The sequence below is a fragment of the Polypterus senegalus genome, chromosome 15, assembly GCF_016835505.1.
Source record: "Polypterus senegalus isolate Bchr_013 chromosome 15, ASM1683550v1, whole genome shotgun sequence".
In the NCBI taxonomy this organism is placed as follows: domain Eukaryota; kingdom Metazoa; phylum Chordata; class Cladistia; order Polypteriformes; family Polypteridae; genus Polypterus; species Polypterus senegalus.
Window position 1 is genome coordinate 12,051,654 of NC_053168.1, and position 15,558 is coordinate 12,067,211.

The window sequence follows — 15,558 nt, forward strand, 5'->3', positions numbered from 1 at the left end:
TACAACGTTTAAGCAGAAATTGTTGCCATTAGAGCTCGGTTTGCTCACCCAAACCATGCAGATATATCATGTATCTGGGTAGCATTGGCTGTAAACGGCGTCAAATCTCGATGTTATGTTTTAGTTTGACTCTCTTTGCTAGATGGAAAGATGGCTTGATTGATTTGATCTCAGTTATCGGCATAAACATGAGAATGTCAATGTCAATTTATTTATATAGCACATTTAAAACAACAGGAATGCTGTGGCTTTTCAATAATAGAATAGAAAGGAAACATACAAATAAAATAAATAGAAATAAAATATATGAACATAAAGAAAATAAATAATACATAGAAGTAATGTTACATAATCACAATGAGGAAACCATCAGTATTACTGAAGGTCACGGAATGCAAGTGAATAAAAAATCTCGTTTTGAACAGTTCAGTTGCAGACGACTCCTTTACATGATGAGGTAACGAGTTCCACAAGTGAGGAGCAGCAGCTGCAAAGGCCCTGTCCCCCTTAGTTTTACACTTTGTACGAGGGACAACAAGAGACAACTGACCAGAAGATCTAAGCACTCTAGATGGCTGGTGTAAAGCACACAATTCAGATAAATAGGCAGGAGCAAGCACATGTAAAGATTTAAAAATTAGCAACAAGATTTTAAAATCAATTTGAAAACTGACAGGCAGCCAGCATAAAGAAGCTAATATTGGAGAAACAGAGTCATACTTTCTTGCCCCAACCAGGAAGCGAGCGGCAGCATTCTGGACTAACTGTAACCTGCGTATCAGGGATTTACTAATCCCACAATACAGTGAGTTGCAGTAATCGAGGCGAGAGAAGATGAAAGCAGGAGTAGCTTTCTCAAGATCCCTAGAAGATAACAAAGGCTTGATCTTACCTAAAAGACGAAGCTGGAAAAAGCATCTCTTGACTACAGAATTCATCTGTTTCTCAAAAGAGAGGTTACTGTCAAAGATAACACCGAGATTGCGGACTTGAGGTTTGCAAAATTCAGAGAAAGAGCAGAGAAGTCCAAGACGAATTTGGGCTTAAGCTGATGGACCCGCTATAAGCACCTCCATTTTATTTTGATTCAGATCAATAAAAATTATTAGCCATCCAGGATCTTAGTTCAGAAAGACAGTTGTGCAGTTGATTTATTGCAGAGTTGCAGACAGGAATATAAACCTGAGTATCATCAGCATAGCAGTGAAAAGAAATGTTAAATTTCCTAAAAAGAGCTCCAATAGGGTGAAGGGATATAGAGAATAAGATAGGACCCAAAATGGATCCCTGAGAAATACCACATTTAAGAGGAGGAGTAGACGAAAAAGAGGAATTTAAAGTCACTGAAAAGTGTCTACCAGTTAGATATGACCTGGACCAGTTAAGAGCAGCCCCTTTAAGCCCAACAAGATGTTCAAGCCGCAACAGCAATATCTCATGGTCAATGGTGTCAAAGGCAGTGGACAGGTCAAGGAGGACAAGGACTGCAGCGTCACCAATAATAGAGATGTCATTGAATACTTTCAGGAGGGCCGTCTCAACACCATGAAAACGCCTAAAGCCAGATTGGTAGATCTCAAATAAATTATTGGAGTTAAGCTGATCAATCAATTGATTATAAATAATTCTTTCTAGAATTTTAGCCAGAAATGGCAGTTGGGAAATCTAATTCTGCCTTTTTTAGACAAGGACGCACCGCAGCATGTTTACAAAATGAGGGCACAAAATCCTCACTAATAGAATCATTGATAATGGCTAGTAAAGATGGACCCAAAACATGAAAGGCTTCCACTACAAGGTGTGGTGGAATAATATCAAGAGGGCAGAGAGCTGGTTTAAGGGTGTCAATAGTTCTTTTTAACTGTGAAAGTGAGACAAGATCAAAAGATTCCAAGACAATGCCCTGTTTAACAGTAGGAAGTTCATAGCCAGTTGGAACAATACCACAGCGAATTGTATCCATTTTGCTGACAAAGAATGAAAGAAACTGCTCACATGAATGAACAATGCTATTTAATCCCATCAGAGAATGGCTGCATTAATTGAATTAAATAAGACCCTATGATTCGTTGGAATGATGGGATACTAAATCAGCAAAGAAATCTTGATTAGTTTTGTTAACTGCAGTCTGGAAGTTGAATATTAGAAGTCCTAAAAATCTGTTTGGAAACAATCAGTCCATCTTTTTTCCAACGCCGTTCCACAGCTTGACAGGCGCGGCGCAGCGATCACGTAGTTTCATTTAGCCAGGGAGCAGGTCTTCCCTTATTACAGCATATCTTGAACATTAGAACACTCTAGACGAGAACAGGCCATTCAGCCCAACAAAGCTCGCCAGTCCTATCCACTTATCTCTTCCAAGAAAACATCAAGTCGAGTTTTGAAAGTCCCTAACGTCTTACTGTCTACCACACTACTTGGTCGCTTATTCCAAGTGTCTATCGTTCTTTGTGTAAAGAAAAACTTCCCAATGTTTGTGCGAAATTTACCCTTCACAAGTTTTCAACTGTGTCCCCGTGTTCTTGATGAACACATTTTAAAATACTGGATCCACTGTACTGATTCCATTCATAATTTTGAAACACTTCACTCAGGTCACCTCTTAATCTTCTTTTGCTTAAACTGTAAAGGCTCAGCTCTTTTAATGTTTCCTCATAACTCATCCCCTGTAGTCCCGCAATTAGCCTAGTCGCTCTTCTCCGGACATTTTCTAGTGCTGTTATGTCCTTTTTGTAGCCTGGAGACCAAAACTGCACACAGTACTCCAGATGAGGCCTCACCAGTGTGTTATAAAGTTTAAGTAGAACCTCCTGTTACTCGTACTCCACACATCAAGGCGCTATATAACCTGACATTCTGTTAGTCTTCTTAATGGCTTCTGAACACTGTCTGGAAGTCGATAGCTTAGAGTACCTCATGACTCCTAAATCCTTCTCATAAGGTGTACTCTCGATTTTCCGACTGCCCATTGTGTATTCAAACCTAACATTTTTACTTCCTATGTGTAATTCTTTACATTTACTGACATTAAATTTCATCTCTCACAAATCTGCCCAATCCTGTATGCTATCCAAGTCCTTCTGTAATGATATAACAGATTCCAAATTATCTGCTAATCCACCTATCGTGGTATCATCTGCAAACTTACCCAGCTTGTTACTTACATTCCTATCTAAATCATTTCTATATATTAAAAATAGCAGCAGCCCTAGCACTGCCCCCTGCTGGTCACCATTCTCAACATCGGCCAATTCTGATGAAGTTCCTCACACCATCACCCTCTGCTTCCTGTGTCTGTGCCAATTCTGTACCCATCTAGAAACATCACCCTGAACTCCCACTTCTTTTAACTTGATGCCCACCCTCTCATGTGGCACCTCATCAAATGCTTTCTGAATGTCCAGATAAATAATCTCATAAGATCCACTTTGAGTGGAGCAATTGAGTCTAAAACCATTTTTCAAGAAGAATTACATTTTAAGACAGAATCATCGTTACAATTATTTTGGACATGCACATCAACACTAGAGTATATGGCTTTAAAATCGGATTTAATAGAAGAATTTAAAAAGCGAGAGCAGCGTGGGGGACAACTATTAGTCGGGATATCAACAGTAATATTTATATCCATCATTATAGAAAAGTGATCAGTGAAAGAAACATTGCATTAATCAATATTATTAACTGAAATATCACGTGTAAGAACGAGACCAAGGGTGTGACAACGTCAAGACAATTTTCATGCAAACCTGTATTTTATTTTGGCACAAGATGGGTCTTATGCACGTCTCTAGAGTGTGAACACTAGAAGTGCCCAAGAGGATGGGCGAGCATCCCGACCAGAATTAAGGAGGATTTCTGACATGCTTGCACTTTTAAATGTATTTGGTGATTTCATGCACCTCACTTCCCACTGCAAACGCCACCACGCAGCAATGACATTGTGCTAATGACACAGATGAAGAGACACAACATCGAAATGAAGCAAATGCTGCGGCTCAACAACATGCAAGTTGCACGTCTCTGGAGTGTGAGCACTATAAGTGCCCAGGAGGATGGACGAGCATCCCGGCCAGAATCAAGGAGGATTTCTAACCCGGCCGGGAAGACATAATGTAATGTAAGGGTGGCCAAATTGCGGACATCACCCATTTGGTGTGCCTTATAATTCCCATCCTGGCTGGGATGCTGGAAGAATGGACTGGTCAGAGCTGGAAGCTGGGAGCAGTTCATCCCTCAAATTAACAGGTGGCAGTGTTCCTCACAAAGTAGTCCAAGTTTGGACCCCTACAGGGCTGCATGGGATTTGGAGTACAGGAGCGCAGCCCTGTAGGGGTCCATAGGTGACCTCCCTAGTTTCTCTATGACCTGAAAGTGCTTCCAACAGTCCATAACGTACCACCAGGCACCCACCGCCAAACCTCATGGAGTCAAGAGTCGGTAGACAGGGGGCGACTCTCATGGGAGGAGAGCAGAAGAGAGAAATTCAAATCTGTATATTGGCCGTGTTAATTATTATATTTGAGCTGAGTGGATTTATTTGACCCCAGAGTGATATTCAGTCTCATGGGGTTTGGGGGCTCGGTGGCACCCCCTACTGGTGACAGCATGTTTTACTGACAGTTTCTCAACCACAGATTTGCCATCTTGTTTTGCAATTTGACTGTAGGGCGTCTGCTTGGTGTTTTGACCTACAGTAATTTCCTGCCAATTCTCCTCAATAATACTGTCTCTTCATTTTCCGTTCTATTTTACCGGCTTCAGCTATTTGGCTCCCTCACTCTCTCTCTCACTTACGTGCCCAATAGCCACCATGCTGCCCACTATACAATTACCCCCCTACTCAGTAGGTATTGCTTAAAACGCATCAAATATCCGACTTTGCATCTTCCAGACACTTTTAATGTGGCGCGCCTGCATTTATTAAATATTATTCATCTACTACTGAGCTCCCAGTCAGCATTAAGTGATTTATCAATCCAAAGGGCACATGATGCAGACCCCGCAGAAACAATCCCACCTTTGATCCTATTCAGCTTTTGTTTTTTTTTTGCAACATAGCCACACCACACTCTGGGATGTGAATAAGTCTGGAAGGGGAAAAAAATGTTCTCTGGCTGACAAGTGGAGCGACAGAGTCCTTCGGGACTTAAATGTCACAGTCCTGAGTGAGGGGAAAGTGAGCAGAAAAAAAACGAGACATCAGCAGCTAAATGCCATCCATTAATGAAACACTGAGAAAATGGAGCTAGGGAGCCCGAAATGAAGCAGATCCGTTCTGAAATACTTAAAGTGAGGCTTTCTGATGCTCAGCATGTGTTAATAAATCCAAAATGTATTAGTTGTTTGTAATGTTAGAAATATATAAACGAAAGACTTGTCTCTGTGCATGTGTGTGTGTGTGTATGGAGCTGTCCATTCTGTTCACGCTCAACCACAGCCACTAGATGGCGCATGCATGTACTTTTACATTTTTTCAGGGCTTGCATTCACCTAACTTCTCACTATGAAAGACACGGGTGTGAGTGTGGGGGTGTGAGTGTGGGAGGGTGAGGTGGGGGGAGACGGGGGACAGTCCGCTTTGTTCACACTCAACTACGGCCACTAGATGGCGCATGCATGCACGTCACTTCTCACTACGAAAGACTTGTGTGTAGCAAATGCCACCATACGACAACAACATTGTGCTGATGATACAGATGAAGAGACGCAACATTGAAATGAAGCAAATGCTGCGGCTCAACAACATGCACGTGAAACACCTCAGCAACGGAGGGCAACGCTTGAAGTTTTCACTAAAAATCATCGTCTATCTCAGTGAAAGGCAACCTTTTTCGAGTTTGCGGCGCAGTAAGTTCAAAAATTTTCTTTCTCGTCGCACCTGAGGGATTGCCCATAAATAAAGTCGTGACGACACAATCTATGGACAATTGCCAATAAAAACAGGTCATTTTACACGTTTGATAGACATTTTATTAATAAAGGAATCAAAGGATAAATCTTAAATTTAATTAATGTGAACGTTTGGATTGTTTTTCAGCACATGTGAGATTGATGCGAGGATCAATTTTCGAAAGACAGACGCGCATTTCCTTGTCGATCATTTGAAGTCTCTCGCGTTTCTTAGACTTCATTTCCGTAAGTGTTCCGTTATCTGTTTTTCCAACATAAAATATATTTTTTAAATATTATCTTTTTAATCAACCAAAAGTTCAAAAACACTAGCAATTTTAAATATTTTACAAAAGTTTTCACGGCACCCCTAGAACATTCCGCGGCGCACTGCCGGTTGCCCGACAATGGTTTATCTGGAGGTATTTTCTCGTGACAAAGATTAATCGGACTCATATGCTAGTGACATGGCTAAAATATAGCATCGCCAGTGTCTTCTTACGAAAGCCATTGGGGCATCAAGCACGGGTGGGTTCACGTCCTCTACATTGGGTAATTCTTGAGTAATGAGTTAGTGGACGTCTCTCCAATTTCACAAATATAGTAAAACTGCTGACGAGTCCTTTTGTTGTGGTTTCGTCCCGAAGACAACATGCAGCTTGTACAATAAAATTCCCAATCTTTGCAGTATATGAAACTAAAACATGTAGGACAACCATCAACTGTACTACACGCCATCTCCGCAGCTTCTTTCCTCCAACTTATGCAGGGCTACTCCTAACTGTTTTTGCAACATATAAACCGTAACTGTGCTGTTTGTGTATTCGTAAATACTTTATAAATGCTCAAATGTTTTGGTCAAGAAATTGTTTTATAGGGTGGTCCAGATCTAATTATGCAATTTTCATTACGCATTTCATAACTTATTAAGGTATTACATAGAAAATCACCTGAAAAATCCCAGACCATCGAGAAGTAGGCGAACTGATGACATGAAGAATCGCCTTCATGCCGAACTGGAATTGTCCCCGAATAAATCCAAGTCATCGTGACAATCGGGATCTGCATAACTAGATCTGGACCACCCTGTATTTGTGTGGTGGTTGCACAGTGTTAGGTCAACTCTTTCAGGGCTAATTATTTAGTTTCCCTAACCCTAACCCTAACCCTAATATTTTTCCAGAAAACTTGGTTTTCTAAAAAGCATGCAAACCAATGATTTCACACACAGTATGTAAACTCACATACTGGTTTCTCTCATCACATACAGGGTGAGACAGAAAGGACGGACGTCTTTGAAATGCCTAGAACTCACCACTAGGTGGAGTGACAGATGTGCGGTAGGTGGCGTTAGGTTCGCAAAGTCTTAGCATTTTTGTATTTTCTTTTTAGTTGAAGCCATGGATCCGTTGGCGATAGAACACCGTGTTTTTGCGTACGACTGTTTTGTCAAGAACAACCAATCTTTTACCGCAGTTCAACGTGAGTTTCGTTGCCATTTCAATATCCACAGAAATAAAGCTGTTCCCGCTCGTAACACTATCCTACATTGCGTTAAAGCACTTCGTACACGAGGTACACTAATGAACAAAAGACCACGGAGTCAAGAGTCGGTAGACAGGGGGCGACTCTCATGGAAGGAGAGCAGCAGAGAGAAATTCAAATCTGTATATTGGCCGTGTTAATTGTTATATTTGAGCTGAGTGGATTTATTTGACCCCAGAGTGATATTCAGTCTCATGGGGTTTGGGGGCTCGGTGGCACCCCCTACTGGTGACAGCATGTTTTACTGATGAGGTCCCAGGACAGTTTCTCAACCACAGATTTGCCATCTTGTTTTGCAATTTGACTGTAGGGCGTCTGCTTGGTGTTTTGACCCACAGTAATTTCCTGCCTATTTTCCTCAAAAATACTGTCTCTTCATTTCACACACAGTATGTAAACTTACATACCGGTTTCTCTCATCACATACAGGGTGAGACAGAAAGGACGAACGTCTTTGAAATGGCTAGAACTCACCACTAGGTGGAGTGACAGATGTGCGGTAGGTGGCGTTAGTTTTGCGAAGTCTTAGCATTTTTTTATTTTCTTTTTAGTTGAAGCCATGGATCCGTTGGCGGTAGAACACTGCGTTTTTGCGTACGACTGTTTTGTCAAGAACAACCAATCTTTCACCACAGTTCAACGTGAGTTACGTTGCCATTTCAATTTCCACAGAAATAAAGCTGTTCCCGCTCGTAACACTATCCTACGTTGGGTTAAAGCACTTCGTACACGAGGTATACTAATGAACAAAAGACCACGGAGTCAAGAGTCGGTAGACAGGGGGCGACTCTCATGGGAGGAGAGCAGCAGAGAGAAATTCAAATCTGTATATTGGCCGTGTTAATTGTTATATTTGAGCTGAGTGGATTTATTTGACCCCAGAGTGATATTCAGTCTCATGGGGTTTGGGGGCTCGGTGGCACCCCCTACTGGTGACAGCAGTACACGCCCCTACACAAACGGCACGTAGCCCTGAAAATGTGGAAAGCGTACGACTAGCCCTGCTGCGCAGTCCAAGTCGATCTGCTCGGAAGCATTCTTCTGAACTTGGCCTCAGTAATCGTTCGGTAAGGCGTATTTTGCATTTAGACCTGCATTCCCACCCCTACAAATTGTCAAATGCTATTTCAATGTGAACTTAAATATTTCAGTAAATTTCTTTGTAAGAAAAAATTAACAATTTTGTGATTTTGTAAAAAACGTCCATCCTTTCAGCCTCACCCTGTATAAGCTGAAAGGCATTTTCTGGTAAAAAAAAAAATAAAATAAAATAAAACAGCTCGAGTAATCAGAAGTGTCAACCAGCACGCCGTGTCATTTGATGAAGTCCAGTAGCCAGCTTGCCTCCCACAGATACTGATGTCTGTGTAGCCCTCCCAGACGAATGTTGCCGTAGCTGCATGTTCAGCTGATGCAGGTACTGGACCTTCGTTTTCCATCTCCAGATCACTTGCATCAAAATCGGAGTTTGAGAAATGAGAGTCTAATTCAGCAATTATACGCAAAATAAATAAATACATTATACATAATAAATGTATTGTTAACTAATACGCATGGAGTATGGAGTCAGTGGCTGAGGCTCTCTTTAAAACTGGTCCCAAAACAGTTATGGCCCCTGGTTTCAGAACATCTTGATCCTCTGGAGTTTGCCTATCAGACACACGTAGGTGTGGAGGCTCCGGTCTCCATGCTCCACAGAGCCTACTGTCACTTGGACAAAGCCGGCACTACAGTCTTAATTGTGTCCTTTTATATTTTCCTGTAACTTTAACACCATTCTGCCTCATCAACTGAGGAAAAAGCTCAAGGCTTTGAATCTTGATGCCTTCACAATCTCCTGAATCATGGACTACCTGACCAACAGACAGCAGTTTGTGAGGCTAAGGGACTGTGTGTGTCACAAATGCTGGTGTGTAATACTGGAGCACCTCGGGCTGAACTGTCTTGTCTCCCTTCCTGTTGACAATCTACACAACAGACTTCCAGCACAACACCAGCAAGTGCCATCTGCAGAAATCCTCAGATGACCCGTCCATGGCAGGCCACTTTAATATTAATAATACATTTTATTTATTTGTAGGCCTTTCTAAACACTCAAGGACACTGAACAATAGACAAAAGTAAAATACAAAAGTTAAAATCAGACAGTTATTGTAATCAAAGAGAAAAAGCAGTCTTAAACAAATGAGCTTGAAGTTTAGATTTGAAAAGTGAAAATGACTCAATATTTCTAAGCTCAGGTGGTAGTGAGTTCCAAAGCTGGGGAGCACAGCAACTGAATGTTCTGCTCCCCATAGTGGTAAGACAGATGAAGGGGACAGTCAAGTGGATGGAGGAAGAGGATCTGAGGGTGCAGGAGGGAGTGGCAACATGGAGGAGGTCAGACAGATATGAAGGGGCGAGGCTGTGGAGAGCTTTAAACGTTAGTAGGAGAATTTTGAATTGAATTTGGAACTGAACTGGAAACCAATGAAGCTGCTGCAAAAACGGGAGTGATGTGGTGAACTGAAGGGGTTCTAGTAATGATGAGGACGGGCAGCTGAATTCTGGACCAGTTGAAGCTTATAAAGAGATTTGCGGGAAAGACCAAAAGAAAAGGGAATTGCAATAATCGAGACGAGAAGTGACAAGGCTATGAACAAGGATAGCAGTGGCGTGGGGAGTGAGGGAAGAGGGGGCGAATACGATTAATGTTACGCAAGTGGAGATATGCAGACCGGGAGATGTTATTGATGTGGGACTGAAAGGATAAAGTACTGTCAAGGATGACACCCAGACAGAGGGGAGACAGAGGAATTATCAACAACAAATGAAAAATGATCAGTTTTGGATAATGTTGATTTTGTACCAATGAGGAGAACCTCAGTTTTGTCACTTGTTATTTAATTTAAGAAAATCTGAAGAAAACCAGGACTTGATTTCTGCTATGCAATCAGTAAGTGAGGAGGGTGGAAAGGAAGCAGCAGGTTTGCTACAGAAGTAGAGCTGGGTGTCATCAGCATAACAGTGGAAGCTAATGTTATATTTACGAAAGATATTGCGAAGGGGAAAGAGGTAAATAATGAAAAGGTGGGTTGGGATGTGAAAGTTTTAAGCTGAACAAACTGAGTGCGGCCTGAGAGGTAGGATCTGAACCAGTCTAGTGGAGTGTGGGTAATGCCAATCGAAGATACTCTATTGAGAAAAGTCGTGTGACAAATAGTGTCAAAGGCCGCACTCAGATCAAGAAGGATGAGAATAGGAATTAAAACAGAATTAGCTGCCATAAGGAGGTCATTAGTAATTTTTATAAGTGTCGTTTCTGTACTGTGGAGGGGACGAAACCCAGACTGGAACTGTTCATACAGATTATTTTGAGATAAATGAGAATGAAGTTGAATAGTCACTATTTTTTCAAGAATTTTGTAAATGAAGGGTAGATTAGAAATAGGACGAAAATTACTGAAATTAGTCGGATCGGCACCAGGTTTTTTCAATATTGGGGTTATCGCATCAGTTTTAAAAGATGAAGGAACAGTACCAGTAGTGAGAGAAGAGTCGATTATAGCAGAGATAAGGGGGACCAGAGAGGGGAGGATGGCTAAGACTTACAGACAAGATCTGAGATTTCTGAGAAAAAAGGAAGCTGAAAAGAGGAGAATGAGTGAGTTGGTGGGTGAAATTCAAATGAAGTGCTGGAGAAATCCATACAGAGAGACTGGTGAATCTTCTGGATTTTTTCAATAAAAAAGTACATAAGGAAATTGCAAAATTCAGTTGAGTAAAGGTGAGAAGGTAAAGAATCCGGGGGTTGTGTGATATTGTTAAGTAGTGAAAACAATGACTTGGTGATTCCTTCATAGGAAGAAATGATGTGAGTATAATAGTTAGGTTTAGTTTGGGCAGTACAGTCCTTGTAATAAAGTATTTGGTTTTTGTACATTTCTTTGTGAACAAAGAAAGTTCTTTGTGTGCAGTTTTGGTCTCCAGGCTACAAAAAGGACATAGCAGCACTAGAAAAGGTCCAGAGAAGAGCGACTAGGCTGATTCCAGGTCTACAGGGGTTGAATTATGAGGAAAGATTAAAAGAGCTGGGCCTTTACAGTTTAAGCAAAAGAAGATTAAGAGGTGACCTGATTGAAGTGTTTAAAATTATGAAGGGAATTAGTACAGTGGATCGAGACTTGTATTTTAAAATGAGTTCATCAAGAACACGGGGACACAGTTGGAAACTTGTTAAGGGTAAATTTCGCACAAACATTAGGAAGTTTTTCTTTACACAAAGAACGATAGACACTTGGAATAAGTTACCAAGTAGTGTGGTAGACAGTAAGACGTTAGGGACTTTCAAAACTAGACTTGATGTTTTCTTGGAGGAAACAAGTGGATAGGACTGGCGAGCTTTGTTGGGCTGAATGGCCTGTTCTCGTCTAGATTGTTCTAATTCTAAAAGAGTCCAGTTTTTTATATAACCGTTCAAGTTTCCGGCCTTTGGCTTTCAAAAGCCAAAGTTCAGGCGTGAACCAGGGAGCAGAAAAGGAGAAAGAAACAGATCTAGTTTTTAACGGAGCGACAGAGTTAAGAATACCATTAAGTCCAGTGTTATTGTGCGAGACCAGTTCTTCAGGAGTAGATAAATTATCAATGTCCATAAGGGAATCAATACTAGAGGAAAGAGAGTCTAAGTTAATATTCTTAATATTACGGAAAGACATGAGACGGGAAAGCTTAGTGTTAGAAAGTGCAAATTTAACATTGAATGAAATAAGAAAATGATGAGTTAATGGGAGTTCATCTGCAGTATAATCAAGCGGGGTAACTCCAGAACAGCAAATCAAGTCCAAGACATACCCTTTGGAATGAGTGGGAACATCAGTGAGCTGCTGGAATCCAAAACTCTCAAGGCAGGATGTAAAGTCTCTAGTAATAGGGACATTGATATTATCCATATGTATATTGAAATCCCCCAGAAGTATTATGTTTGATGAAACAGTAGAGAAGTGTGTAAGGAAAACAGCAAAGTCGTTCAGAAAGTCATTGTTTGGTTTAGGGGGCTGGTAAACAGTTGCATTAGAACATTCGAACACTCTAGACAAGAACAGGCCATTCAGCCCAACAAAGCTCGCCAGTCCTATCCACTTGTTTCCTTCAAGAAAACATCAAGTCGAGTTTTGAAAGTCCCTAACGTCTTACTGTCTACCACACTACTTGGTCTCTTATTCCAAGTGTCTATCATTCATTGTGTAAAGAAAAACTTCCTAATGTTTGTGCGAAATTTACCCTTAACAAGTTTCCAACTGTGTCCCCGTGTTCTTGATGAACTCATTTTAAAATACAAGTCTCGATCCACTGGACTAATTCCCTTCATAATTTTAAACACTTCAATCATGTCACCTCTTAATCTTCTTTTGCTTAAACTGTAAAGGCCCAGCTCTTTTCATCTTTCCTCATAATTCAACCCTTGTAGCCCTGGAATCAGCCTAGTCGCTCTTCTCTGGACCTTGTCTAGTGCTGCTGTGTCCTTTTTGTAGCCTGGAGACCAAAACAGCAATACTAGTAGGAAAAGGTCCATTTAATTGACACACAAAAGATTCAAAAGAACTGAAGGCAGGAACAGACAACGGCAATACTTTCCAATTCTCACGATACATTAACACGAGACCTCCACCTCGGCCAGAGCCACGGGGTTGAGAGATGTAAACAAACCCCAGGGAGTGGATTCGTTAAGTTAGGAAAAGTCATGGGGTTGTTGCCATGTCTCAGTTAGACAGAAAAAGTCAAACTTGCGATCAGTGAGGAGATCATGGATGAGAGGGCCCTTGCTCGTAAGTGAGTGGATGTTCAGCAGACCGAAGTTAACAACAGCGTTATCGCATTTAGCAACGGTAATAATGGGGATGAGCCAAAGTACAGAAAGATTGTGAAAGACTTTGTCTTGCAGTGCAGGGACAACAACCTGCAACTCAACATTAGCAACACAAAAGACTTGCTGGTGGACTTCTGGCTTGCCAAGGTGCCTCTGACACCAGCCATCATTCAGGGTGAGGATGTGGAAGTTGCCCTGCGGTGGGGTGGCAACCCTGCTCGAGGATATAGCGGGTTGGATAATGGATGGATGGATGGATGTGGAAGTTGTGCAAGGTTTCCAGCACCTCGGGGGGGTCCATATGAAGAACACACTGGACTGGCCTGACAACACAGTGGCAAAGGACAAGAGGTGCCAGAGCAGACTGGACTTCTTATGGAGACTCAGGTCTTTTGATGTGTGCAGCAAGCTGCTGGAAATATTCAACCAGTGCACTGTGGTATGCTGCAGTCTCCTGGGGAAGCAACCTGAGATCAAAGGAAGTCAAAGGACAAACTTATCAGGAAAGAATGCGCCGTCACAGGACAAACCCTGGACACACTGGAAGCTGTTGTGGAAAAGAGGATGGGAGCAAAATTATGAAGAATCCCCTCCAGGAGGCACTCTCTCTGAGCACTTTTAGCCACAGGCTCATTCTTATATGATATATGATATACCGAATGCTATCGGACATTTCACTAATTCCTCCCAGGATATTCATTAAGTTTATTCTGAAATACCATTTTGACATATCTGAACAATACACATTCATTTTATTTATTTTTTCTTATTTACATATCATTTGATCTATTGATTGGCTATTATTTGTCCTTGTTTTAATGTCTCTGCTGGTATATGCATCTTAATTTCCCTTTGGGATTAATAAAGTTTATCTAATCTAAAGCCATGGCTAACAACAGGCTCATCCGCAGTCAGGGTGACATCACCTTTGTCATTGCAGGAGAGTAGCTGGCCTGCTCACCTCAGCGTTGGACTGGGAGCTGCGAGTAGACTTGGGCAGGGAGCTCAAGATTCCAGACCATGTTACACCAACTTCTTTGAGGCCAGACATGGTGTCAACATCTCCCTCTTCAAAGGTGCAAGTGCTCATAGTAGAGCTGACAGTCCCTTGGGAGGATCGGTGAAGAGGCTAATGAACAAATGTGGTCCAAGTACCAGGAGCTGGTGGAGCACTGCCATAGGAGCAGCTGGAATGATTGTTGTGAGCCCATTGAGGTGAGGGGGGTGTAGAAGCTTTTCTGGCCGCCCATTAGTAAGGTCAACACACTGCTTGGCGAGCCATAAAGTCCACCATAGAGGCTGCACAGAGTTCCTGCAGGTGGCTTTGGATCAGAAGGTCCGAATCGTGGGCTATTGCTGCTGGGGCACAAGCCAGGGTCTGATCAACCCAGGCTGGCAGGGTTGGGGTCAATTCAGGAATACAATCAACAATTCCAATTCAAACAAGGAAATGGGATTGGAATTCAACAAGAACTACAGAAAACTGAGTCGGAACTGAATTGGAACAGAACTCAGTGAAATTCTGCTTTATTCCATTAATAGCTGTTTCTGAGCATTTACTTGGGATTACGTGTAGGGACATACATGTGAACATTGTTATGGTACCTTACACATACCAAGTAACATATGAAAAATACACTCACTGGCCACTTTATTAGGTACACATGTTTGATTGCTTATCAGCCAATCACATGGCAGCAACTCAATGCATTTCGAAACTGGAGACCTGTAGGGGAAGAAAAAAGGGGACTGAAGTGACTGAACGTGGCGTGGCTGTTGCTTCTAGATCGTCTGGGCTGAGTCTTTCAGAAACTGCTGCGATTTAACATACAACCATCTCTAGGGTTTACAAAAAATGGTCTGAAAAAGGGAAAATATCAGTGAGCGGCAGTTTTCTGTCTGAAGAATGGCTTGTTGGTGCCAGAGGTCAGAGGAGAATGGCCAGACTGGTTTGAGCTGATAGAAATGCAACAGGAACTCAAATAAGCACTCATTACAAATGCAGAAGAGCATCTCTGAACACACAACACGTTGAGCCTTGAAGCAGGTGGGCTACAGCAGCAGGAGACCCCATCAGGTGACACTCCTTTCAGCTAAGAACAGGCGACTGAGGCTACAATTCACACAGGCTCAGCAAAGCTGGACTGAAGAAGATTGAAAAAACGTCTGGTCTGATGAGTGTTGATTTCTCCTGCAACATTCTGATGGTAGGGTCAGAATTTGGCGTCAACGTCATGAAAGGATGGATCCATCCTGCCTTGTTATCAACGGTTCAG

At 41.9% G+C, this 15,558-nt stretch overlaps 1 protein-coding gene across 1 annotated transcript in view; it reads right to left on the minus strand.

Annotated features, from left to right (window-relative positions):
* The window catches only part of LOC120515751 (adenylate cyclase type 2-like), a 623,137-nt gene that overhangs the window by 376,215 nt on the left and 231,364 nt on the right, over positions 1-15,558 (minus strand). The window lies entirely within an intron of this gene.